The sequence below is a fragment of the Bubalus kerabau genome, chromosome 2, assembly GCF_029407905.1.
Source record: "Bubalus kerabau isolate K-KA32 ecotype Philippines breed swamp buffalo chromosome 2, PCC_UOA_SB_1v2, whole genome shotgun sequence".
In the NCBI taxonomy this organism is placed as follows: Eukaryota; Metazoa; Chordata; class Mammalia; order Artiodactyla; family Bovidae; genus Bubalus; species Bubalus kerabau.
Genome location: NC_073625.1, coordinates 67,709,623 through 67,731,546, shown reverse-complemented (window position 1 = coordinate 67,731,546; position 21,924 = coordinate 67,709,623). Strand labels below are relative to the sequence as shown.

At 39.1% G+C, this 21,924-nt stretch overlaps 1 pseudogene; it reads left to right on the top strand.

Annotated features, from left to right (window-relative positions):
• The first annotated feature begins 17,322 nt into the window (after nucleotides 1–17,322).
• On the top strand, nucleotides 17,323–19,271 carry LOC129644433 (40S ribosomal protein SA-like; annotated as a pseudogene).
• Nucleotides 19,272–21,924: the final 2,653 nt, after the last annotated feature.

The window sequence follows — 21,924 nt, the reverse complement described above, 5'->3', positions numbered from 1 at the left end:
TTTTGGGCTCCAAAATCACTGCAGATGGTGACTGCAGCCATGAAATTAAAAGACGCTTACTCCATGGAAGAAAAGTTAGGACCAACCTAGATAGCATATTGAAAAGCAAAGACATTACTTTGCCAACAATGGTCCATTTAGTCAAGGCTATGGTTTTTCCAGTGGTCAGGTATGGATGCCAGAGTTGGATTGTGAAGAAAGCTGAGTGCCAAAGAATTGATGCTTTTGAACTGTGGTGTTGGAGAAGACTCTTGAGAGTCCCTTGGACTGCAAGGAGATCCAACCAGTCCATTCTAAAGGAGATCAGGCCTGGGATTTCTTTGGAAGAAATGATGCTAAAGCTGAAGCTCCAGTACTTTGGCCACCTCATGTGAAGAGTTGACTCATTGGAAAAGACTCTGATGCTGGGACAGATTTGGGGCAGGAAGAAAAGGGGACGACAGAGAATGAGATGGCTGGATGGCATCACTGACTTGATGGATGTGAGTCTGAGTGAACTCCAGGAGTTTGTGATGGACAGGGAGGCCTGGCGTGCTGCGATTCATGGGGTCACAAAGAGTCAGACACGACTGAGCGACTGAACTGAACTGAACTGAACTGAACCTACCTGACCATACCATCTATAGTTGGCAATTAGTTGGTTTTTTAATAAATTCTGAAGTTAACTTGTAAATAGAAAAATTATATTTTCTTTCTGAAAGGGTTAATTTGTTTACTATAAATGAGAAAGCAAAGCTATAATTTTATTAACTATTTTTAGGTAGCTTTATTTCTCAAATGTGTGTGTGTGCTTAGTCACTTCAGTCGTGTCCAACTCTTTGTGACCCTATGGACTATATAGCCCACCAGGGTCCTCTGTTCACTGGGTTCTCCAGGCAAGAATATTGGAGTTGGTTGCCGTGCCCTCCTCCAGATTTCTCATGTGTAAGAAGGGTCAAAAAATAAAAAGTAAAGGACTGTGCCTCTCCTCTTACTCATCTCTGTAACCCCTGTGTTGAGTGGAGCAGGGGTTGAGGCTTCCCATGAGGCTGCATCCTAGTCATCAGCTTAACTAGAGTCTCACTCATGAGAAACCTTGACCTAAACATGTATAATATCATGTATGAAACGAGTCACCAGTCCAGGTTTGAAGCACGATACTGGATGCTTGGGGCTGGTGCACTGGGACGACCCAGATGGAGGGTCTGGGGAGGGAGGAGGGAGGAGGGTTCAGGATGGGGAACACAGATATACCTGTGGCAGATTCATTTCGATATTTGGCAAAACTAATACAATATTGTAAAGTTTAAAAATAAAATAAAATTAAAATTAAAAAAAAAGAAAAAAAAAAAGAGGCACCCAGATGAGGGGACAAGCAGCAAGGTATCTTCAACTTATACTCAAAAAAGATTGATAGATAGAGAGATGGGTAGATATACAGAATGATAAAGTAAATGGTGCTGATTGTAAGCAGTTGTTCAATCGAGGTCAAGAACATACAGGAGCTATTCATATGAGTCTTACAGTTTTACACTTTTTGCAATTATATAAAAATATTATAAAAATATAATTTGCCAGAAAAGCAATGTTTAGGATTCCCTTCCCATATCAATAACTGATGTTCTTTAAAAGTGAACATTTTTCCCAAAGCACTTGGCTATAGTCCTCTCTCTCTCTTAGTTACTGAGTTCAACACAAACTCCACCTTTAATTCTCTAAGGAACTTGAGAGCTCTTTCCCATAATTAAATTTGCATTTCCTACTATGATTACCATGAAACCTAGAAAGGTTTCAAATTGCTGGAAAACACAAAGCAACAAAAAGTCAGTTGAAAAGTGTTCAGAATTAGGAGACTAGGCTAACAGTCTAGAGGCATGAGTTCTCTTTAGACTTTAAATGATGTATATTAGCTCTGCTTCACCCATAAGTACTGTGACTCTTACTGTTCATGGAATATTTTATATACTAATATTTTTAATTAAAATTATTACTGCATATGTTGAGCTTTAATAAAGAGAATGAGACACCTCCAGAAGGTAATTATACACTCCTCTAGGAAGTATATATATGCTTAGGAATATTTTTAATTATAAGAACAACAGAAGAGAACTGCCTTTACTATTCCACCCACCTTCTAGCCTTCATTAAAAACTCTTTGCTTTTATAGGTAGTAAAGCTCAGAAAATAATTGAGGAGAAGTAACTAATTTTTTTTTTTTGCAAATATTAGTTTCACTTTTCACTCCTGGTTCAAATGCAGAAAGATTAAACCAGAAATATTTTTCATTCAATACTGTTAATAAAAACATTCTGTGTCTGTGAGTTAAACTTTCTGTGTGTTACAGTTTCAGAGACCAAAAATAACAATGGATAAAGGGTATATATCTTCAGGAATGCAGAGTTTGTTATTTAAAAATGAAGAACAGAAAGTTTGACATACTTTTGAAAATGGATAGATCATACTATTTGATACTGTATGGTTATGACTCTGAATATGAATATAATTTCTTACATATAGAAAATAGTTATTTCATGAGAATTACACTTATTGGAAAACATCATTTGGAAATTATTACTCTTTAAACATCATTTACTTCTACTAAAGTTACTTGCAATTTTCTTTAATAGTCTTACAAACTCAGCCCCATCAAGCTACTACTAGCTCTTCCTTGGTCTAATGCCATAACTGAATTGATCTGTCTCCTTCCTCTCTGGTAAAATTATACTTTATTTTCTATTAGCACCAAAGTATTTTAAACTTTTTTATTGTGTCAAAAGTCACATAGTATAAAACATACTATTTTAGCCATATTTAACTGTACAGTTAGCACAACGTACATTCACATTGTTGTGCAACTCTCCATCATCCATCTCCCAAATTTTTCACCTTCCCAAACTGAAACTCTGTCCCCATTAAACACTAACTTCCCATTTTTCCTCCCCACCTACCACCTCCTAGTCCCTGACAAGAGATTAATCTCCAAAAGATAGAAACAGCTCATGCAGCTCAATACCAAAAAAAAAAAAAAAAAAAGAAACTTCAAAAAATGAGCAGAAGATCTAAATAGACATTTCTGCAAAGAAGACATATGGATAGCAAAGAGGCATGGCAAAAGATTGCAACATCACTAATTATTAGAGAACTGCAAATAAAAACTACAATGAGGTATCACCTTACACTGGTCAGAATGGCCTTCATCAAAAAGTCTATAAACAATAAATTCTGAGAGGGTGTGGAGAAAAAGGAACCCTCCTACATTATTGGTGAGAATGTAAACCGGAAGAGTCACTCCAGAGAACAATATCAGTTCAGTTCAGTCGCTCAGTCATGTCCGACTCTTTGTGGCCCCATGAATCGCAGCACGCCAGGCCTCCCTGTCCATCACCAACTCCCGGAGTTCACCCAGACTCATGTCCATTGAGTCAGTGATGCCATCCAGCCATCTCATCCTCTGTCGTCCCCTTTTCCTCCTGCCCCCAATCCCTCCCAGCATCAGAGTCTTTTCCAATGAGTCAACTCTTCGCATGAGGTGGCCAAAGGACTGGAGTTTCAGCTTTAGCATCATTCCTTCCAAAGAAATCCCAGGCCTGATCTCCTTCAGAATGGACTGGTTGGATCTCCTTGCAGTCCAGGGGACTCTCAAGAGTCTTCTCCAACACCACAGTTCAAAAGCATCAATTCTTCGGCGCTCAGCCTTCTTCACAGTCCAACTCTCACATCCATACATGACCACAGGAAAAACCATAGCCTTGACTAGATGAACCTTTGCTGGCAAAGTAATGTCTCTGCTTTTGAATATGCTATCTAGGTTGGTCATAACTTTCCTTCCAAGAGAACAATATAGAGGTTCCTTTAAAACTAAGCATAGAACTAGATATGACACAGCAATTCCACTCTGGGACATATATCCAGAGAAATATACCACATACCATACATTTACCATAATTCAGAAAGACACATGTATCCCAATGTTCACTGAAACACTATTTACAATAACCAGAACATGGAAGCAACCTAAATGTCCATCAACAGACATTTGTCACTCAGCTGTGTTCAACTCTTTGTGACCCCATAGACTGGCCCCCACCAGACTCCTCTGTCCTTGGGGATTCTCCAGGCAAGAATACTGAAGTGGGTTGCCATGCCCTCCTCCAGGGTATCTTCCCAACCTAGGGATCGAACCCAGGTCTCCTGAATTGCAGGCAGCTTCTTTATCATCTCAGCCACCCAGGGAAGCATCCATTAACAGAGGAATGGATAAAAAAGACATGGTGCATATATACAATGGAATATTATGCAGAGTAATTTTTTTAATTACATCTCCTCCGAGATGCCATCATGTTTTCTGTTTTAAGTCGTCTGCACCCTTGTCTCTCTGTCCTTCCTTCAGCACTTTGTAAGGCATTCTTCTTCCCAGGATTCAAGTCTCAACTCAAACATTCCCTTTTTGGATCAGTCTTCCCCTTAACTCTATCCTGATACTTTCTGCATTTCTTCATAATATTTATTACCGTCTAGCATCATCTCAGGCTTCCCTCATGGCTCAGTTGGTGAAGAATCCACCTGCAATGCAGGAGACCTGGGTTTGACCCCTGGGTGGGGAAGATCCCCTGGAGAAGGAAATGGCAACCCACTCCAGTATTTTAGTTTCCAGTTATGAAAACATTAGTTCCATGAGTATAAGGACATTTGTCATAAGAAGATGCCTGGAGTAAAATCAGAACTCAATAAATATTTGTTTTCTGAATGAATCTTCAAAATTAGTATCCTTTTTTTTCCTTCTGGCTAAAAACTATTGCTTTGTGTGAAGCCCTGAAGTCTCATAGACTGCCTCTTAGCTCTACCCAAACAAAAAATTTGTTTAAAACTAAAATGGGAATCATCAGTTTTTATGTCACTATTTTTATTTTTTTTTTAATTAAAAAATATAGAGGTAAAATTCTATTTGGGAGTTTAGAGAAAACATCAAAATGTCTGCTTTGTGTTCAAGTCCAGCTACAATGGAAATGCTGTTGCTCTAGTGTTATGAAGTGTGTAGTGTTATTTTTCTTTGAGTATTTACATAACAGATTCTGATCATTGTTGAATTTGCAAACAATATTTAGTGGAGAGGAGGAGATGGCAAAAGGCTATGTCTTGCTTCACTGAGTAGAATAATATTTAGTCAGGGTGTTGTTTAAAACACAGAGCAGGCAGTCCATACAGGTCTCCATCTGGGAAATGACAAGTCACATTCTAACCACGCCCTGACTGCATAGTCTCCATTGTAATCATAGGTTCAGACAAAACTGAAAACTGTGTACAAGCCTCTCTCAGGTCATTGGAGCATTGCACAGTCAACAAGGGATATGTGCTAAGTTCAGCTGCCCAAGGAGAGGGGCCCAGCTGGATACATATTCCCAAACCATGCATGGTCCCTGGTGATGAATAAATAAATAGATCATATAGGTAAACATGGGCTTCCCTGGTGGCTCAGACAGTAAAGAATCCTCCTGCAATGCAGGAGACCCGGGTTCAATCCCAAGGTCAGGAAGATTCCCTGGAAAAGGGAATGGCACCCCACTCCAGTATTCTTGCCTGGAGAATGCCATGGACAGAGGAGCCTGGCAGGCTACAGTCCATGGGGTCACAAGAATCGGGCCTGACTGAACAACTAACACATAGGTAAGAACTGATCAGCTTAACATATTATCTGTCATCAGTGAATCAAAAAATGTTCCAAAATTTCATTTCTAAGTCAACCATTTTTCTGTTAGAAAATACATCCCTGATTCTAATGTTAGCTAAGTTAGCCTATAAAAAAAGGAGATTTTGTACTTATTCTTTCATTAATATTTTTTTCCACTGTGTTAGGCAGTGTGGGTTTAATGGAGGAGGGTGGGGAACAGATAGACCTGCCCTCATGGAACGTATAGTCATCTAGGGAGAAAAAATGTGATCAACAATCACCCACATATATAATTATGAACTGTGATAAATGCATTTAAAGAAGCTTATGACAGTGTGTGGCAAGGACATGTGATTTAGTTTAAAAGGTCAAAGAAGGCTTTGACAATAAGGTGACTTTTGAGCTGAGATTGGAAAAACAGTTAAGAATCTAAGTGAGGAGTTTGGGGAGAGGTGTATTTATGGGGAGAGGAGATCATGAATACAGGCCTGAGGTGGAAGGGAAAATGGAACATTGAAAGAAATGACACAGTAACAGTGAGGCTGGAGATGACACAGTGAGGGAGAGAGCCTGGAAAAAGATGGGACTGAAGAGCAGGGCAGGAGATAGAGCATGGGGGAGGAGGGACTAGAAGGCGTTGTTAGTGGAAGTCGATAAGTTTTACATCTAGATAACAGGATCAGACTTGCGGTACTGTTTTTCTTGCAACATGTTGAAATTGGGGCCAAACACAAGGCTTCTGCTGGAGACTTGGAACATCTCTCAGGCAATGACAGTGGTGGAAAAGGGAACTAGCTAGTGGGATCTGACCTCTTAACTCTACCATTTCCTGGTACGCAGAGGAGCCAGCTCTTATAGTAAGCCAGCAGAAACCTATTTTGAAATCTATGCTTAATATACTCCACTGGGACTGGGGTTAGTAGGTGGAGGTGGAACAGAGATTTTGCCATGATTATGCCATTGTTCAAAAAGAATCATTTAATGATGCTATAAACAGTTGTAAATGAAATTAATAATCTTAAGTTTTTGTCATAAAATTATTTTCAATTCAAATAATAATTTTAGAGAATTTTTTCCTTGCTATAATATGTAAGCTGAGATTTAGTGAGTATGTGATTTTGATATATTTAGCTTATAGAAGCATAGAATTTAAGCATTTGATTTTATTGTGTCTCTCAAGGTCCCCTATGGCTTTGCTACTTGAAATGTGGTCCAGGGAACAACAAAATTGTCATCATGTAGGATCATATTAGTAAGTCAGAATCTCAAGTCTGTTCTCTATATCTACATCTCTATGCCTGCCTTGCAAACAGGTTCATCAGTACTATTTTTCTAGATTTTAGATATATGCATTAATTTAAAATATTCATTTTTCTCTTTTTGACTTACTTCATTCTGTATAACAGGCTCTGGCTTCATCCACCTCAGTTCAACTGACTCAAATTTGTTCCTTTTTATGGCTAAATAATATTCCATTGTATATGTGTACATCAACTTGTTTATCCATTCGTCTGTCAACAGACATCTAGGTTGCTTCCACATCCTGGCTATTGTAAATAGTGCTGCAATGAGTTGTTCTAAGTTAAAAATAAAATAAACCTAAAAAAAAGAAAACCAGAACCTCAGAATCTCAGCCCTCTCCCAAATCTACTGAGTTAGAGTCTGCCTTTTAACTAGATCTCTGTGTGATTTGTTTACTCATTAAAGTTGGAGAAGGATTGCTTCAGAATACCATTCATGTCCAATGTAGGAAGCTCTATTTGAATAATTAAAAGCGTTAAATTGTGTGATTTTTTTGTTAAAGTTCATTAAATATTAATATGCTGCTCTTTCAATAAGTGGCTATTTAACATTGAGTTATAAGAGTCAACTTAGAAAAGTTTGGCAAATCCAAATTTTAAAAGTCCTATTTTTCAAGTTTTTCTTCTCCTTTCCCTTCAATAAATACTTTACTTTTACATCCCTATTTAAAATGAACAGTGAAATATATACAAACATATTTTAATGCCTTCCTGGTAGAGGAATAATATTATTTCTGGAGTCATACATTAAACAGTGTATTTGTGGTAGAAATAAAAATGTCATAAATATGATAAGAGGCCTTGAGCATGAGAGGGCTCTTTTTCATACGTCTTAGGGATAGACAGCTATTTTGTGAAGCAAAGTTTGTTAGTGTTCTCTTTGATTTGGAAAAGTAAAATTCCAGAGCTTGGGCTGGAGCAGATTTTGAGTCAAAAGAATTAAGAAGTTTCACATCGAAATGAATTTGAATTTTGCTATCTTGGTCCTCGTATCTATGCTCTATTTGTTGCTGCAAAAATTATTATAAACAATGGTTGACAACAACACAATTTTATTATCTTAAAGTTCTGTAACTTGGAAAACCAGCACAGGTCAGGATGTCAGGAGGGCTGAGTCCCTTTCTGGAGATTCCAGGGAAGAAGGTATCTTCTTGCCCTTTCCAGCATCTAGGGGTCTCCAGCATTCTTTGACCCCTTTCATCTTCAAAGACAGTAATGATCCGTGGAGTCTTACTGACATTGCTGCCTCCTCTTCCCTTTTAATGAAAGTTGGAGGGGCAGGGAGTGTTCCCTAGAGGCTTGGTGGTAAAGAATTGCCTGCCAATGCAGGAGACACAGGTTCAATCTTTGGTCCAGGAAGATCCCACATGCTGCGGGAGAACTAAGCCCATACGCCACAACTATTAAGCCAGTGCTTCTAGCGCCTGGGAGCCACAACTACTGAGCCCATGTGCCTCAACTAATGAAGCCCTTGTAGCCTAGAGCCTGGGCTCTGCAACAAGGGAAACCGCTGCAATATAAGACCGCTCACCACAGCTAGAAAGTAGCCTCTCCACTTGCCACAACTTGAGAAAAGCCCTCGTAGCAACAAAGATCCAGCACAGTACCCTCAAACTATAAAAAAAAATATACATAATAAACAGAATTATTTAAAAAAATAAAATAAAGAGACTTGTGGTTACACTGGATTCACCTGAATAATCCAGGCTACTCTCTGTTTGAAGGTCAGCTGATTTGAAACTTTAATTCCCCTTTGCCACGTTACATATTCACAGGTTCTGAGGATTAAGACATGGACACCTTAAAAGGAACATCTTTCTGCCTCCCTTAGTCCTGGTAGGGAGGAGTGAGTGCACAGCCTGGGGAGAAAAGTCCAGAAGGAATTCCAGAGAGAGATAAGGACTGGGCAGTTCCTGGGAAGGGTGGCAGGCCATGTTCTCATGAGAAAGATATCCAGTCAGAGTTCCCCTATAGTCAGAATTAATTGTATATGAGACTTTCAACTGCTTTTCATGATTGTTTTCAATACCTCACATGGCATGGATTCCTTTCCAGCATATTTTTGCATTTTTCCATTAAACCCTACATGGAATGAAAAATGTATTGCTTAGGGTGACTATTTAGAATGGAGAAAGAGAGGGGAGGCCATGGTCATGCGACCTGGAGTAAAGCCAAGCTCAGAATGATAACTACAGGGAGGAGATGATAAGAAAGAATAGTGAGTCAAGCCAGGAGCACAAATTCACAGCAAGAGAGTACAGGAAACTCACCTCTTTTCTCACGCTCTGCCTCTCACCGTGTTCAGAGGAAGTACATTCATGACAATAAATTCCATCTGAATGGAAGTGGTCATTGTTGCACAAATACAAAGTTCCTCAAATGCATTAGGCTCCGAGAAACAAAGGCAAATAAAATATGCCTCTACCTTCAAAGTGTGTATGCAGTCCAGTGGTGAAGACTGACTAATAAAATATGCCTCTACCTTCAAAGTGTGTATGCAGTCCAGTGGTGAAGACTGACTAATAAATGCCTATTAGAAGGCAGAGTAAGCCTAGAAAAATGCACAGGGAGCATCTGGGAGCATGAGGAGAAGCTTCCAAAGCAGATTGCACTTGCCAGGGAAGGCTTTCCAGAAATGATGTCTGAGCTGTGTGTGGCAATATGGCTAGGAAACATGTGTATATGGAGGGAGTAAGTTGGGCCTTTCAGAAACAGCAAATAGGCGTGTGTACAAATGTGTCCTCCTAATATAGATACAAGGAATAGACTCCAATTTTATCTTTGTCACCCAATAATTCTTCCTCACTTCTGTCGCAATGGTGTAGAATTGCTCTGCTTATAGAAATGAAGTCCATCTGGTCCTATCCACTCCTGCCATCTAAGGGTCTATGGGTCATCCTTTTTCTCACTTGAATCTTCATTCTTTCTCTGGATCTTTCCTTTATGTTCTTAAACAAGTTCTCTAGTGTCTCCCAGGTTTAGGAATTTTGTTAATCTCTGTCCCAGCCCACATCTCCATTCTGTTTTCTGTGACTTCTTCCTTTCTCTTTCCTTCCTTGTCAAATTTCATGAAATGACTCTCTACACTAGATTTTCTAACATCTTCTTACTTTCTAACATTCTGTTTACCTCCAACTCTTAGCTATCTGAGTTCCAAATGTTCCCTGCAAACCTGCCTAAAACTGCTTTCATTGAAGGTATCAAAAAAATTTTTTTAAATCAAATCATCCTTTTAGTCACTAATTTTTTGAACTCTTGACACATCTGATACTGTGACAAACTTCTTTCTTGAAAGCCTCTCTTTCTCTTCAGGCATGACCAGATTCTGATCCCCTGCTTCTCTGGTCAAACCTCCATCTCCTTTTAGCTTCCTTTTCTTTCACTTCTCTGCTAATAATAGGTGCTCTAATATACATTTATATATATTTATATATATATATATATTAAAGTTTATTCAATGAAATAGATTCCGTGTTGAAAAAATACATGTCTTAGAATTCACTTCAATAGGATTCAACTCTAAAAGTTTGCTTCAAATATTCAAGTATTCCTTCAGAAAGTCGACATTGTAATTAGAAAAATAAGTCTACGAAGATTACAAATAGCTTTGTTATAAGAAATAGAGTGTGGGAAATATGATGGCTTGTGCTTGTCCCCAGATGCATTTTCTCCCAGACATTTCTGTTACTGCTGTTGTAGGAAAGCAAATATGCCAACTTGACTTGAAAAATTCTGTGCAATAATGTAGGACAGTGCAGTGGAGAGAAGAGGATAGAAAGTAATTGTGGTTAGGAACTTCATGCTTTTTAAAAATCAGAGCAATTTTACAGAAGGAAAAATTAAATTATCAACATCAAATAAACTACCATCGCATTTCCTCTCCAATGACTGAAGCTAACTTTTTTTAATTGAAAACATCCTTTAAAAAAGTCAAGCACATTTTTCTGATATTGAGAAACATTTTACTACTTACAAGGCTCTACCACAGCCCTCTACTCACACAAAGAGTGGTTTTGAAATTAGTTTATTTTCTTAAGCAAAATAAGTGTTTATACAGATCTGGCCAAAGCAAAGTCTCTATAGGTTGAAAAAATTAAATAGTCAGAGCTATTAGAACTGCACAGTGTCTTGCATAAGGAATGGAGTGAGAATAAATGGAGACCCTGGGCTTGGACAATGCAGCAGTACTCTTATGGTTAGAGAGTTATTCCACATAAGCTATAGAAACTTGCTTATATAGACATGTCCTTGTTGATGGAGACACAATAGTCAAATGGTATATCAGTGTTTATAATTTGACTTAAATTTGACAGAAGTGCAACAATTGCATTAAAGATAAATGGTTTTTTGCCTAATCAAAGTATTCCCCAAAATGTGTTGGTACTTTACAACTATTTTGTAAAAAGTCATCTTTTTTTAATATTCCAGATAAATTCAATATGTTCCCAAAACATTGACTCTTTTGAAATTGAATAATTATATCCTAACTTATTTTGTATGAATTTTTTTTTAATGTCTGGCTCAAACTAAGTCTTTTCTCCATGATTTATTGTGGAATCAAATTTTAGGGGAGGGCTTAGTTCTGAGAAATCATTTATAACATATATGTGACAAAGGGTTAATAAAGTGCTTTCATAAGTCAGTTAGAGTATTACTAGTGCTACCATTTACTGATGTGAAAAAACATTGGACATAATTTAGTTTAGGAAGAAAACTAAGAATTTTATTCAGGGAGTGCTAGATTTGAGCTGCCTGTACAACATACAAGAGGTAATATGTAGATAATTATGTATCATATTTATATACCTCAAAGGACATTCAAAAGGGAAATTTTTTGCTAAGATTTTACTTTTAATATGTCATGAAAATCTTTTTTTATTTTTCAAAATATGTTCCCAGGTGCATCATTCAGGTCCCTGAAGAGTTCTCCTATCTTTTTGATGCAATAAAAGATGCTGGATACATAACAGATTTCAGTGCAGTTACTTAAATTACCTAAGTAATTTATAATGATACAGGAAATACATGTGAAAAGCAAGATATATTTTATATATGGTATGATCACAACTAAGTAAAAAAAGTTGTATAGATATAAATATTTGGAAATAAATATATCAGAATGCTAATAATTTTTTAATAAGATGCTGGATACAGTTCTCTCTTTTTCAAAGTTACTATAATATCAATTTCCTTTCCTAATAAAGGAAAAAGGCTTATGAATGTCAGAAACCCGGTTTTGAAACATTTCCATTGATTGTCTTTAATTCAACCAGCATTCTGTGGGCTTAAAAAAGAAAGACAACTGTTTAAACCCACAACTTGCTGGTAAACACACTTCTGCTGAGAAAAAGTTGAGAGGAAAAGTAGCCTTCATATGTCTTCATTGGTCTCAAAAGTTACATTATGCCAAAGGACACATCAAAATCAAGCCCATAGTGATTACTTTGAAACCCAAACAACTACCAAAAACAAGCAAAAAATGTGACCCAGAAACCATGTTTGTGTGTGGTAACTACACCCTGTAATCGTACTACTTCTCAATCTAAGCAGGGTCTTAACATTCAATGGTCAAGAAACTTTTTTAACTGGTAGTTATTTTCATGTAAAGAGCATGTTCTCTTTCTCCTTAAATACGAATACCGTACGAATGAATAAGTTTTTACTCAGACTCTTCTAATGTGCTGTCAGTTGGTATTGGGCTGGTGGTCGTGAGTGTTCCTCTTGTAGCTGTGCAGGTTTCTCTTGTTTAGTTGCAGTCATAAGTGAGACTTTAGAAGAGGCCGGGCTCATTGCTGGAGCAACAGGTACCTGTTGGGAAATGGGAGCCAAAGCAGGGACAGAAGCTGGCACTCGAGCCACGGTTGCTGCTGTGGGTGAACCGGTAGCAGTGGTGACTTGATTTGATCGCTGGGCTGCCTGTAGCTGGGGCTGATGTGTTACTGCTTCAGGTTTTGTGGCCGTTACCATCTTGAACCCTTTCTTATTATGATCATATTCTTTGTGGATAGTATCATTGTTAAAGGTTTTGTCTGCAGAAATTATTTTTTGTCCCACTACCCAAAATGCATCTTTTACTACAAAGATGCAGCCAATTCCAAAGGCTCTACTAAAGCTGAATTCTGGAAGCCAAGCCCTAACAGAGCGTGGAGCCCACAGGTCTGATCATATCCCCAGGGACAGACTTCTGCCCCCTCCCCCAACTCCCCATGTCACAGGGCACTTTTTTTTTCCCCTCTAGAAAGCTCTCCTTCCCTCAGACCTACTATCACTCATAACCCAACTCATCTTTTAAATGATTAAATAGAATCAGTGTTTCTTGGTTTAAAAAGAAAAAGAAGAAAACAGTCCTATACTAGTTAGTTCTCATTACCTTAAAGTAAGCTAAAATCACACTATGTTTCAAAAAACAAATTTTAACTATAAAAATTATTGTAAAACCACCTTTCTGTTTTTGGCATTTGGCACCTGGCAAACAAAAACACTGAAGTGTATACAATAAAGAGACTTGAGGTGGAAAAGATTTAATTAAGAGCTCAATTTTGGAGAGTCTCTGTGTGAGGAACTTGTGAATATCCATGTGGAACTGTTTGTTGAGTAGGCAGATATTACGTTTGTAATTTTTACAGAGATAGCACAAAAGTTATGGGACTAAATGTCATTATCTGAAAAGTGAATATACATAGAAAAAAGTTCTCTGGGGTAGAGTGACTTAGAGACCATCAAAGTAAAGCAGAAATGAGTTCCTAAAAGGAGACTGGGAAGGAAGGTCTTGACATGGAGTGAAGAAAAGTCTTTCAGGAAGGAAGGGATGATCATTTGTAACAAAAGCTGTTTGTGGGACAAAAGCTGCTTACAGGTAAGGCTATATCAGCACTGAGAATTGCCTATTGAATTTGGCTGCATAGAGGTAACTGGTGACCTTGAACAAACAGTCCTTGTGGAGAAAAAGAGATAAGAAGGAGAATGGAGTAGGTTCAAGGGAGTGAGGCAAACCAGGAATTATAGACAATGGGTAGAGACAATTGTTTTTAAAAGATTTGGCTATAAGAGGTAGCAGAGAAATGGAAAATGTCGCTGAAGGAGATGGGGAATCATGGTGAGCTTGTTGTCCTTTTTTTCCCCTTCTTCTTCTTTTTTAATGGAAGAGAGAGATGACAATTTCAGGAGTGAAGGCTTTGAACAGGTGAGAGGTGATAAGAGACATCATGTTTAACTACAGGAGGGAATACAGGATATATGATTACAGATGAAGGTTCTCAGATTGGTATTTTTTTCCCATGAAATAAGTAATAATTTCATCAGTTAAAAATGAGAAGAAAGGGAGAGTTGTTGGGAGCTTTGGTAAAAACGAGAATATGCTTGAAATAGTTATGTGAGAGCAGGAGATTGAACTGACTTGGAGAAATTTCACAAACTCTCTTCCTAGACAAGTCAGATACCTATACATGGAATTCAGACTGATAAAAAAAAAAATTGGGGCCTTTTTTTGTAAATTTTACTCCACTGAAAAAGTGAGAAATCCCGACTAGTTTCCATTCTTCATGAACTGCATCCAGAAGTTCAAGTGGTTCAAGCGAAGTCACTCAGTCGTGTCCGACTCTTGGCGATCTCATGGACTGTATCCTACCAGGATCCTCCGTCCATGGAATTTTCCAGGCAAGAGTACTAGAGTGGCTTGCCATTTCCTTCTCCAGGAGATCTTCCCAACCCAGGGAGCTAACCCAGGTCTCCCACATTGCAGGCAGACACTTTATCATCTTTGCCACCAGGGAAATCAAGTACTAGACTTTAAATTTTACCTTCTTCATTGTCCCATAGAATTTCAGGGTTTCAGGTTACTTCAACTAAGATTATGTATGTGAGGGCTCAGTTGCGTCAGTCATATCCAACTCTTTGCGAACCTGTAAACTGAATCCCACAAGGCTCCTCCGTCCCTGGGATTCTCCAGGCAAGAACAGTGGCATGGTCACCATGCCCTCCTCCAGGGGATCTTACCAACTCAGGGATGGAACTCAGGTCTCCTACATTGCAGGTGGATTCTTTACCACTGAGCCACCTGGGAAGCCAAACTAAGAATATAGCCCTATTTAAATTTATGTCTATTTAAGCCTATACTTACAGAGCAATTCAAGAAACCACCAATGTGATTGAGTTACACAGAGGCAACCCTGCTTCCCAGGACTGGCCAATTGAAAGCACAACCTTAAACAAAGGGTAGAGGTAAAGAACCTTCCTGCCAGTGCAGGAGACATAGGAGATGTGGGTTCAATCCCTGGGTTGGGAAGATCTCCTGGAGGAAGGCATGGCAACATACTCCAGTATTCTTGTCTGGAAAATCTCCATGGACAAAGAGGATCTTGGTGGGCTACAGTCCATAGGATTGTAGAGTCTGACACAGCTGAAGTGACTTAGCACACACACACACACACACCCATCTCTGACCCACAATTGGCCTGACGAGTGAGACAAGATATCAAATTAACATAGAGCAACTCAAATGAGGAAACCCTACATTATAATATACCAAAATAACAATCATTTAAACTTGGATAATGTTAATGATTTGTTACAACATCATTTGTTACAACATACTGTCAGTGAGTACCTCAAACTAAAAGAAAACAAAAGACAATAATAAACTTTCTTTGTAATGTCTGGAAGAAAAAATATCATTTTCCTTCTACCCTTCCAGGTTCTTGGCTGGATCTCTGTAACAAAAGGCAGGTTAATTAGAGGAAAGCATACAAATGTATTTAGCTTAAAAATATAAGTTTTATGTGACACAAGAGCCCTCCTAAGGAAGTGAAGACCCAAAGAAACAGATAAACCTGCATGTTTTTATGCTGAATTTGATGAAGAGTGACAAGTTGTGGAAATATGTCATAAGATGAAAAAGATAGGAACTCAATGTAGGAAACTGGGAGAATCTTGCTGCTGCTGCTGTTAAGTCGCTTCAGTCGTGTCCGACTCTGTGCGACCCCATAGACGGCAGCCCAGCAGGCTCTGCTGTCCCCAGGATTCTCCAGGCAAGAACACTGGAGTGGGTTGCCATTTCCTTCTCCAATGCATGAAAGTGAAAAGTGAAAGTGAAGTCGCTCAGTCCTGTCCGACTCTGAGCGACCCCATGGACTGCAGCCTACCAGGCTCCTCCATCCATGGGATTTTCCAGGCAGAAGTACTGGAGTGGGGTGCCATTGCCTTCTCTAGGGAGAATCTTAGCAAGACCTATTCATTCACATTCAAAAAGAAGGACACTCCTTACCTCCTGGTATAGAGAAGAGGGCACCTTTAGGACTTCCCTGGTAGTCCAGTGGTTAAGAATACACCTGCCAATGCAGGGGACATGGGTTCAATCCCTGGTCCAGGAAGATTCCACGTGCCGTGGAGCAACTAAGCCCGTATACCACAACTACAGAGCCTGCACTCCACAAGACAAGCCACCACGATGAGAAGCCTGAACCTCACAGTTAGAGTAGCTCTCACTCGCCACAACTAGGGAAAGCCTGTGTGCAGCAACAAAGACACAGGGCAGCCAAAAATTAGTTGATTAATTAATTTTTTTTTAAAAAAAGAGGGGGCACCTCTCACTTGAGGTCATTGTGACCTGCTTCAGAGAAGAACAAAGGGTCTTTCTAGCACATTTCATTTCTCAAATTCCTTCAACTTAAACTATTCAAGTATGTATCCATATTTGGAGGTAGCATATTCTAAACCCCATCAGTAACAGTACATTCCCTTTATTCCCCAAAAGCTTCAATAATCACAATAATCCTGAGATTGTGGCATTAAATGTGATTTTAAAAGTAGTTGAGGTTAAGAAACAAAAGCGAGTAGTTTCATAAAGTTTCACTGTATATGAAATGCTGAACTTGATCAAAGTATCCAGATATCCTGAGTTATTCAAAGAAACATATTAATCCCCCAAATAAATCTACAGAATAAAATAAGAACAAACATTACTCTTGATTAATGTGAGTAGAAATAATATAACCTCTGAGGAAGATTTCATGAAATTGGCAGTGATTGCTATTGCTATGTTTATTAGCTGAGAAGCAGCAGTTTCGTAAATAAAATTACTAAAGACAACATTCACTGTGTCAACAGTGAAAACTGACAAAAATCAAAACGTTAACCTTCTACAAATATTAAATACTGACAATTTTCCTAATGTTTTAAAATATTTTTCAATGATAAGATATTTAGTTCCAGTAGAACATTTTTAAATCTTGTGTTTAATTACTATGTGTGCCTACAAGTTTGGAAATCTACAATTGTGTGTAACTAAGGCTTCTGGGTTCATTCTAACAGATGAAAACCTTGGAAGTTGCCACTGCTGTCCCTACAACAAGAAAAAGCTAACCCAACTGAAAAGCCATGTCTGCTCTTGAATCCATCAGAGAACTGAGGTTTCAGGACACATTGTCAGGCAAAAGTCTGAAGAGGCAAATTCATCCAGAGAGACACAGGTAAGACTTGCTGACCTGGACCAAAAGCTGCTGGAGCCATAAACTGGTAGGAACACGGAAATGCTAATTTTGTTGAACAGCTGGAAACTGAATATGGACTAGCGTTAAGAGTGAGAACTCCTAGGGCTGCAGTTTTATGAGGGCCCCCACATTTTCATGGGCTTTGAGTTTTTGAATCTCCACTAGGTTTTCACTGTGAAGATCCAAGAAAGATCCCTGTGGCTCTGGCAGGGAAGGAAAGAGTAATCACTGTGAAATAAACCAACAGTCTAACCATAACAAAGGATATTCTCCTGGCAAAGGGACTTTTTTCTGAAGCATATCCCAGTTGAAGGTTTTTCCAGTAGTCAAGTATAAATGTGAGAGTTGGACCATAAAAAAGGATGAGCACCAAAGAACTGATGCTTTTGAACTGTAGTGTAGGAGAAGACTCTTGAGAGTCCCTTGGACTGCAAGGAGATCAAACCAGTCAATCTTAAAGGAAATCAGTCCTGAATATTCATTGGAAGGACTGATACTGAAGCTGAAGCTCCAGTACTTTGGCTACCTGATCTGAAGAGCTGCCTCATTAGAAAAGACCCTGATGCTGGGCAATACTGAAGGCAGGAGAAGGAGCTGACAGAGGATGAGATGGTTGGAGGGCATCACCAACTCAATGGACATAAGTTTGAGCAAGCTCTGGGAGATGGTGAAGGACAGGGAAGCCTGGAGTGCTGCAGTCCATGGGGTCACAAAGAGTCAGACACAACTGAGCAACTGAACAACAACAAATGCTACCCAGAGACGAGTCCACACAACACTGTTCTGGGTTCTGTTGTAACTTAGAGGAAAACTTTCACAATGTTCAGAGCCCTTGGTTTCCTGCAAATAAAAGCGGAAGATTCCCTCAAATTCTTCTCAATAGAAACCCACTTAGGTGACACCAATCCTGACTTCTAAATGGAATAGTCACAAAAGGCAAGGGATGGCAAGCATGAGTGCTCAGTCGGGGCCAACTCTTTGGACCCTGTGGACTGTAGCCCACCAGGCTCCTCTGCCCATGGGATACTCCAGGCCAGAATACAGGAGTGGATTGCCATTTCCTCCTCCATGTGAGTCTCCCAGACCCATGGATTGAACCCACATCTCCTGTATCTTCTGCATTGAAAGTAGATTCTTTACTCACTGAACCATAGCATTTACATCAGAAATCTGAAGAAAACCTGAGAGAAGCTGGAAGCGGGTGCCATTGTTGCCTTTGAAAACCCAGCTGACATCCCTGGCATATCATCCAGGAATACTGATCCACGAGTGGAGCTGAAGTTTGTTGCTGCCACAGAGTGACTTCCATGGCTAACTGCTTCACTCCTGGAACTTGGCACCAGATCCAAGCTGCCTGGAGCTGACACTTCTGGTGGTTACTGATCCCAGTACTGACAACTAGTCTCTCACAGAGGCATCTCCTGCCTTCTCTTGCTCTGTGTGACACAGACTCTCCTCTGTGCTATGTGGACATGGCCGTCTATGCACCAACAGTGGAGATCACTCAGCAAGTCTGATGTGGTGACGCTGCCCTGGAAGTTCCGTGTATGCATGGCACCATCTCCCAGGTACACTCATGCCTGATCTCTGCTTCTACAGAAATCCTAAAGAGACTGAAAAAGATGAGCAGGGTGCTGCTGAAAAGGCTTGGACCAAAGAGACATTTCAGAGTGAATGCACTGCCCCAGTTTCTGAGTTTACTGCTACTCGACCTGAGGTTGCAGGTTGGTCTGAAGGCAAGCAGTGTGCCTTTTCAGCAGTTTTCTATTGATGACTAGTCTGCAGTTCCCACTGCTCACCACTGAACATGTAGGAACAGCCACTGAGTGGCCTTAAACTGATTTTGTCCACAGACTCTTATACAGAAAATGGAAATAAGATTGAGGAAAAATAAGCAATTTCTAAAAAAAATTTTTTTAATGAAACAAAATAACTGTGACTAATACGATAAGGGCTCTAAAGGGAGAAAGTGGACAACATGCAAGGGAGGTGGAAAATCTAAGAAAAAATTGAAAGGAAATGCAAGAAGTCAAAAAACACTGCAACTGAAACAAAAAATGTGTCTATCAGAAGATGTGACATGGTGAGGAGAGAATTGGTGAGCTTGAAGACAGATAGATAGAAATAGTTTAGTAAAAGATTCTAAAGTTTGGAAGAGACATTAAAAGTTATCTCATATATCTTCTCAATTTCCTTTTGAAAACTTGTGTTAAAAATACCTTCTCTTTTCTGACGGTATACCAAAGATATAAGTAATTACCTAACTCTTGCCATTAAGACTATTACAAATACATAGAAGCATATCATTTGACATAACTAACATAGATGAGCAACTTTAGGCATTTAAATATCATTTGCCTGTAAAGAGCAATGCAACACATGTTTATAACACCAAGTTATAAACATTTATGACTTAATTTGGAGAATTAGAACAGGATTTATCCCACTACTGTATATTTCTTGACCAATTATTTAAACACCTTTGCATTATCATTTTTTTCTAATATAGCTATAACTTTATTTATTTTAATTAATCTTTATTGGAGTATAGTTGCTTTACAATAATCTGTTTGTTTCTGCAGTGCAGTGAAGTGAACCAGTTATATGTATATATATGCCACTCTTTTCTCGGAGAAGGCAATGGCATCCCACTCCAGTACTCTTGCCTGGAAAATCCCATGGACGGAGGAGCCTGGTAGGCTGTAGTCCATGAGGTCGCTGAGGGTCAGACACGACTGAGCGACTTCACTTTCACTTTTCACTTTCCTGCATTGGAGAAGGAAATGGCAACCCACTCCAGTGTTCTTGCCTGGAGAATCCCAGGGACAGGGGAGCCTGGTGGGCTGCCCTCTATGGGGTCGCAGAGTCGGACATGACTGAAGCTACCCAGCAGCAGCAACCACTCTTTTCTAGATTTCCTTCCCACTTAGGTCATCACAGAGCATTGAGTAGAGTTCCCTGTGCTACACAGTAAGTTCTCATTTATTATCTATTTTTATACATAGTGTCAATAGTGTATATATGTCAATACCAATCTCCCAATTTACCTTCCCACTTCCCCCCTTGGTAATCATAAATTTGTTTTCTACATCTGTGATTCTTTTTACTAAATGCCCTACATTTTTCATGCTGTATTTTTTATACTTGTCTACTGCTACTTTGAGCCTTTCTTCTGACATTAAGGATCAGTTGTCAAACATTGGAACCAAAAGCTCTTATTTATGGCCTTGCCTCCTTGGACTCCAGTGTTTAACGTCACTCAGTCAGTGTCCAGTTTCAGTCCAGCTGTTCGTGTGTGCACATGAAGGAAACCTGCTTCCAAATATTCATAACGCTCAACTAGTGAAGGTCAAGTGACTGCCAAGAGGACTCCTTTATATATTATAATGTCAGAAGAAGAATAGCGCAACAGTTTTTTTTAAGATTATTAGCTTCTCCTGGTTGCATTGAATGAAATTGATATTTAAGCTCATATTTACATAGTTCACATACTCAGATGTGAAATTCTGCACTAGTATAGAGGCATTTAAGAAGAGGTGGCCCCTGTCTTCAAGGCATGATCATGCTAGAATTGTGTGATTAGAATTGCCTTAGAAGTTTTTCTTAAATCCTATCGTTCAGGTTTGTTTGAGTAGAAGCCCAGAAAAATAACATTGGGTTGGCCAAAAAGTTCGTTCAGGGAAAGCATGAATGAACTTTTTTGGTCAACCCAAAGAACTCCTCAGATAATTTTAATGTGTTACCAGGATTAGAATTACTGAAATACATTGATAAAAATATCAGAGTGAAGTAAGTCAGAAAGAAAAACAGTATATTAATGCATATATTAATAACATTAACAGTATATTAAGGCATTAATATACAGTATATTAAGGCATATATATGCAATTTAGAAAGATGGTAATGATGACCCTATATGCGAGAAAGCAAAAGAAACACAGATGTAAAGAACAGTCTTTTGGACTCTGTGGGAGAAGGCGAGGGTGGGATGTTTTGAGAGAATAGCATTGAAACATGTATATTATCATATGTGAAACAGGCCGCCAGTCCAGGTTCGATGCATGAGACAGGGTGCTCAGGGCTGGTGCACTGGGATGACCCAGAGGGATGGGATTGGGATGGAAGTGGGAGGGGGGTTCAGGATGGGGAACACATGTACACCCGTGGCTGATTCATGTCATTGTATGGCAAAACCACTACAATATTGTAATTAGCCTCCAATTAAAATAAATAAATTAATTAAAAATCATGCAAATAGATTTGAAAGTGATAGATAAAGGATGTCTCTCCCTCTCTCTCTCTCTCCGCCCGCCCTCTCTCTCTCTCTCTCACACACACACACACACACTCTCTCTCAAGAGATTTCAGAAGGTGTGAAGTTTATGTCCAATGGAGAAATCCACAACAAAGGTTTCTGAGCTAAAAGGACTGGAAAGATTTTGGAAAGGAATAATTCGACTGAGTGGAGATGAAATCCTGACAGGAGGAC